The sequence below is a fragment of the Saimiri boliviensis genome, chromosome 14 (assembly GCF_048565385.1).
Source record: "Saimiri boliviensis isolate mSaiBol1 chromosome 14, mSaiBol1.pri, whole genome shotgun sequence".
NCBI lineage: Eukaryota > Metazoa > Chordata > Mammalia > Primates > Cebidae > Saimiri > Saimiri boliviensis.
The window spans coordinates 8,327,707-8,334,713 of record NC_133462.1 but is presented as its reverse complement, the minus strand read 5'-3'; positions in this window follow the sequence as shown (position 1 = coordinate 8,334,713).

Below are 7,007 nucleotides of genomic sequence, written 5' to 3'. Positions count from 1 at the left end.
CCTGCTTAGTGTCCTCCATGTCTATCTTCGTTCTTACCAAACACAACCTCACAATTTCTCCTGAGCCGAATTCCTGCTGCCCCAATGCTACCATCTGCCTCAAATCCATCTCCAAACCTAAAGATCCAGCCACCTCAATTGACAATCCCCAAACAAGCCAGGCGGGGTGGCTCACACATGTAATTCCAGCACTTTGGGAGGCTGAGGTGGTCAGACCACAAGGTCAGGAGATCGAGACCATCCTGGCCAAAATGGTGAAACCCTGTCTCAACTAAAAATAGAAAAGTTAACTGGACATGGAGGCATATGCCTGTAATTCCAGCTAGTCAGGAGGCTGAGGCAGGAGAATCACTTTAACTAGGGAGTCAGAGATTACAGTGAGCCAAGATCATGCCACTGCATTCCAGCCTGGGTGACAGAGACTGCATCTCAAAAAAAAAAAAAAAAAAAAAAAAAAAAATCCCCAAACAAACCCACTGAAATTTTTGTTACCCAACTCCAGCCTTTTCTTTCTTCTTTTCTTTTTGAGACAGAGTCACTCTGTCACCCAGGCTGGAGTGCAGTGGCTTAATCTTGGCTCACTGCAATCTCTGCCTCCTGGGTTCAAGAGATTCCCCTGCCTCAGCCTCTGGAGTAGCTGGGACTACAGGCATGCGCCACCATACGCAGCTAATTTTTTTTTTTCTATTTTTTTAGTGGAGATGGGGTTTGGGGGTTTTACCATGTGGGTCAGGCTGGTCTGGAACTCCTGACCTCAAATGATTCGCCCACCTTGGCCTCCCAAAGTGCTGGGATTACGGGCATGAGCCACTGCACCTGGCCTACTCCAGCCAATTTTTTTTTTTTTTTTAAGATGGAATCTTGCACTGTTGCCCAGGCTGGAGTACAATGGCATGATCTCGGCTCACTGCAACCTCTGCCTTCTGGGTTCATGCGATTATCCTGTCTCAGCCTCCTGAGTAGCTGGGATTACAAGCACACACTGCCACACCTAATTTTTTATATTTTTAGTAGAGACAGGGTTTCACTATGTTGGCCAGACTAGTCTCGAACTCCTGACCTCCTGATCCGCCCACCTTGGCCTCCCAAAGTGCTGGGATTACAGGCGTGAGTCACTATGCCCGGGCTACCCCAGCCATTTCAACCTCTTCCTCAGTGGATTCAGCTCCCATAACTAGGAAATACACTGGCCAATGCCCACCATCCTAACTGCCACCATAATTCCAGCAATCAACAACTCCATGATGCCACACCTCACTCTATCCAACGACTCAACTACAATTAGAACCACACAATCACTGGGCGCGGTGGCTCAAGCCTGTAATCCCAGCACTTTGGGAGGCCGAGGCGGGTGGATCACGAGGTCAAGAGATCGAGACCATCCTGGTCAACATGGTGAAACCCCGTCTCTACTAAAAATACAAAAAATTAGCTGGGCATGGTGGTGCGTGCCTGTAATTCCAGCTACTCAGGAGGCTGAGGCAAGAGAATTGCCTGAACCCAGGAGGCGGAGGTTGCGGTGAGCCGAGATCGTGCCATTGCACTCCAGCCTGGGTAACAAGAGCAAAACTCTGTCTCAAAAAAAAAAAAAAAAAACAGAACCACACAACCAACATAATGTCCAACTCCAAGCTCCACCATCCCCAGCAGATAGCCCTTCTTATTTCCACCATCACCAAGCTTCCACTGGACCCATAGTGATGACTTTAAACACCGTAATCCCTGAGCACACCTTCACTCTACTTCCACCACCTCTGACGTTACAATCTCCACCAGCCCAGCTACCGTCATGTCAACACCAAACCCCAGCCATCCAACCCAGCACTACTGTGTTCCAATACTCCGTGACTGTAACCCTCACTGAGTCAAACATAATAATATCAACCCAGCAACAAAATCAAAATTCTACATGGCTCAGCCTCTGTCAGCTCAACCTCCACAGCCAGACCTCCCACTCCGTGGTGGTTTAGAAAATGTCCACAGGCCGAGCTTAGTGACTCACGCCTGTAATCCTAGCACTTTGGGAGGCCAAGGCAGGCGGATAAACTGAGGTCAGGAGTTTGAGACCAGCCTGACCGATACGATGAAACCCCGTCTCTACTAAAAATACAAAAATTAGCCAGGCGTGGTGACATGTGACTGTAATCCCAGCTACTCGGGAGGCTGAGACAGGAGAATCGCTTGAACCTGGGAGGCAAAGGTTGTAGTGAGCTGAGATCATATCATTGCACTCCAGCCTGTGCAACAAGAGTGAAACTCCATCTCAAAAAAAAAAAAAAAATCCACAAGCACTTTCATACTCTTTCCTCCAAAAGATAGAGATTAATTCCCCTCCCCTTGAGTGTGGGCTGCATTCATGACTCTTTATTTATTATTATTATTATTTTTGAGACAGAATCTTGCTCTGTCACCCAGGCTGGAGTGCAATGGTGTGATCTCAGCTCACTCCAACCTCCGCATCCCGGGTTCAAGCAATTCTCCTGCCTCAGCCTCCCAAGTAGCTGGGATTACAGGCATCCACCACCACACCCAGCTAATTTTTGTATTTTTAGCAGAGACAAGGTTTCACTGTGTTGGCCAGCGTAGTCTTGAACTCCTGACCTCGTGATCCACCTGCCTCAGCCTCCCAAAGAGCTGGGATTACAGGCATGAGCCACTGCGTCCAGCCTTTTCTTTTTTTTTCTTTTTATAATAATGAAAATAATGTGGTAGAAGTGATGAGGTCACAAAAGACACTATGGCTTCCTTCCTGCTCTATTTCCTTTTTTTTCTTTTTTCTTCTTCTTTTTTTTTTTTTTTTTTTCTCTTTCCTGCTCTATTTCTCAATCACTTACTCTGCGGGATGCCAGCTGCCATGTCATGAGGACACCCAACCTACCTGCGGAGAGGCCCATGTGGTGAAGAGTTGAGACCTCCAGGCAGCAGCCAGTGAGGAACACACAAGTGCACCATCTTGGAAGCAGATACTCCAGTCCCAGTCAAGCCTTCAGATGACTGTCGCCTGGCTGACATCTTTTTTCTTTTTTCTTTTCTTTTTTTTTTTTTTGAGGTGGAGTTTCGCTCTTGTTACCCAGGCTGGAGTGCAATGGTGCCATCTCGGCTCACCGCAACCTCTGCCTCCTGGGTTCAGGCAATTCTCCTGCCTCAGCCTCCTGAGTAGCTGGGATTACAGGCACACACCACCATGCCCAGCTAATTTTTTGTATTTTTAGTAGAGACGGGGTTTCACCATGTTGACCAGGATGGTCTCAATCTCTTCACCTCGTGATCCACCCGCCTCGGCCTCCCAAAGTGCTGGGATTACAGGCTTGAGCCACCGCACCCGGCCTGGCTGACATCTTAACCACAACCTGATGAGCGACACTGAGCCGAGCCAGAACCACCTTAGCTAGGCCACTTTCGATTTCCTGACTTTTATCAACTATGTGAGAGAATAAATGTTTGTTAATTCAAGTTGCTATGCTTCGGGGTAACTTTTTTTTAAAACATAGTAATAAAGAATACGAACTGCAGGCATCTCAGCCTCAACCCTCTTATTCTTTTTTGAAATTTATTATTTTTAAAATTTTATTGCCGGGCACGGTGGCTCAAGCCTGTAATCCCAGCACTTTGGGAGGCCGAGGCGGGTGGATCACAAGGTCAAGAGACCGAGACCATCCTGGTCAACTTGGTGAAACCCCGTCTCTACTAAAAATTCAAGAAATTAGCTGGGCATGATTGCTCGTGCCTGTAATCCCAGCTACTCAGGAGGCTGAGGCAGGAGAATTGCCTGAACCCAGGAGGCAGAGGTTGCGGTGAGCCGAGATCGCGCCATTGCACTCCAGGCTGGGTAACAAGTGCGAAACTCCGTCTCAAAAAAAAAAAAAAGTTATTTATTTATGATGGAGTTTTACTCTTATTGCCCAGGCTGGAGTGCAGTGGCATGATCTCAGCCCACGGGAATCTCCGCCTCCTGGGCTCAAGCGATTCTCCTGCCTCAGCCTCCCCAGAAGCTGGGATCACAGGTGCCCACCACCATGCCTGGCTAATTTCAAAGCATCTTTCCGGGGAGCTGCACATCATCACAGAGCCATGGGGCTTTGTGCAGTCATGTTGGCAAGCAGAGGTGAGCAAACACGGCTTCTAACGTTTGCTTCTATGTCTCCCAACCCCAGTTTTGGCTTCCGTTTTCCAGGATGATCTCCTCGGTCTCAGATCCCTCTCTACCTTTGTCTTCCAAAGTCGCTTGTCCTTGGGTTGATGGCCCACACAGGTGAGGCGAGAGGATCTCGTCTCAAGTCTTTATCTGCATCTGCAGTGATTCTGCGATGGTTAATACTGAGTTGTCAGTCAACTTGATTGACGGATGTAGAGTATTGTTCCGGGGTGTGACTGTGAGGGTGTCGCCAAAGGAGATGAACATTTGAGTCAGTGGGCTGGGAAAGGCAGACCCACCCTTAATCTGGTAGGCACCATTTAGTCAGCTGCCAGCCTGGCTAGGATAGAAAGCAGGCAGAAAAATGTGAGCCTCCCAGCCTCCGTCTTTCTCCCGTGCTGGATGCATCCTGCCCTCGAACATCAGACTCCAGGTTCTTCAGTTTTGGGACGTGGGCTGACTCTCCTTGCTTCTCGGCTTGCAGATGTCCGATTGTGGGACCTCGTGATCGTGTGAGTTAATAGTTAATAAACTTGCCGGGCACGGTGGCCCAAGCCTGTAATCCCAGCACTTTGGGAGGCTGAGGCGGGTGGATCACGAGGTCAAGAGATCGAGACCATCCTGGTCAACATGGTGAAACCCCGTCTCTACTAAAAATACAAAAAATTAGCTGGGCATCGTGGCACGTGCCTGTAATCCCAGCTACTCAGGAGGCTGAGGCAGGAGAATTGCCTGAACCCAGGAGGTAGAGGTTGCGGTGAGCCAAGATCTCGCCATTGCACTCCAGCCTGGGTAACAAGAGCGAAACTCCGTCTCAAAAAAAAAAAAAAAAAAAAGTTAATAAACTCTCCTTTATAGCTGTATCTATCCTATTAGTTCTGTCCCTCTGGAGACCCCTGACTAATACAGTCTCTTTCCAAATAAAGTAATACTTACAGGTTCCAGGTATTTGGATGTCGCCCTATCTTTTGGGGTCCTAGGTCTGAGGGAGGAGGGGCTGGGGCCTGGATTATTGGATTCCCATTCAACCCCTGCTGTATTTGATGCCTGGTTAAAGCGGTATCTGTTGGGCTTTTTCACTGTAAATTTACCATTTTTCCCTTTGTAATTTTAAGTATCTTGGAGGCAATACCTTGAGATACTGCCCCATGCCTCTGAGGTGAGTAAGCCAACAGGTATGTGACAATGTGTGACCATACATTTGAGCTGCCTGCCTGGTTTCTGCCTCCAACCTCCCCACAGTGAAAACAACATGGGCTGGACCTGGTGGCTCACACCTGTGATTCCATCACTTTGGGAGGTTGTTGTGGGAGGATCACTTGAGGCCAGGAGTTTGAGACCAGCCTGGGCAATATAGTGGCTCCACAGTTGGCTAATTTCTTTCTTTCTTTTTTTTTTAGAGACAACTTCTTGCTATGTTGCCCAGGCTGGTCTTGATCTCCTGAACTCAAGCCATCCACCTGCCTTGGCCTCTCAAAGTGCAGGGATGACAGGTGTGAACCACCACACCTGGCCTTGTGTTAGTGAAGTGGCTACGTTATCTGGGGTATATACCCTGGGGTTTGTCGTCTTGGGCCAGGAAAATTTAGGACGCAGACACACACGAGGAATTTAGGAGCAGAGGTTTAATAGGCAGGAGGGAAAGAGAAACAGTTTTCTCTGTATGGAAACAGGGTCTCTGAGAGGAAAAGACCAGCCAGATTTTACTGTCAGGTTTGAGGAGGCGATGCCTGATTTACATATGGCTCACGGATTGGTTCAATCAGGTAGAACATTTACATATCACACAGGGGAGGCTGGGAGCACCACCTTAATCTTATTATGTAAATAAATGCTCCGATTGGCACGTGGCTGATCAAATGAAGAAGGGGCCGCCCTTTTGAACCTGATTGGCACACCTGCTGGCATCTGTGTCTGCAGCTCCACTTTGCAGGCTGCTCTTTGTTGGAAAGGAAAAGGATTTGGGGCTGCTTTTCGTTAAAAGGAAAACCTTACCGAGGACTCCTGTACCCTCACTATCTGCGTGAGTAATTTCTTCTTAACTCCTGTTATCATTCGTTTTTTATTGCTGCTGTGACAAATGGCCCCAAACTTAGAGGCTTAAATACATATTTATTATCTCACAATTGCTGGCCGGGATCAGTGGCTCATGCCTGTAATTCCAGCACTTTGAGAGGCTGAGGCAGTTGGATGGTTTGACCAAAGAGTTTGAGATTAACCTAGGCAACCTAGTGAGACTTTGTCTCTACAAAACATGTTTAAAACTTAGCCACGAGTGGTGGTGCCTGTCTAAAGTAGCAGCTACTTGGGAGGCTGAGGTGGAAGGACCACTTGAGCCTTGGGAGATTGAGGCTGCAGCGAACTAAAATGATAATCCAGAGCAAGCCTCAGTCTCTAGAATTAAAATAACAACAACAGGGCCGGGCGCGGTGGCTCACGCCTGTAATTCCACCAACACTTTGGGAGGCCAAGGCAGGCAGATCATGAGGTCAAGAGATGGAGACCATCCTGGCCAACATGGTGAAACCCCGTCTCTACTAAAAATACAAAAGTTAGCCAGGTGTTGTGGTGGGCACTTGTATTCTCAGTTCCTCAGGAGGCTCAGGCAGGGGAGTCGCTTGAACCTGGAAGGCAGAGGTTACAGTGAGACGAGATCGCACCATTGCACTCCAGCCTGGCGACAGAGCAAGACTCCGCTTGAAAAAACAAACAGAAAACCAACAACAAAACTGGAGGCTGAAAAGACATGATAACTAAATGCAAGACGGGATCCTAGATTGGGTTCTGAAATAGCAAAAAGACGGTTTGTTTTTTTTTTTGGTTTTTTTTTTTGAGACGGAGTTTCGCTCTTGTTACCCAGGCTGGAGTGCAA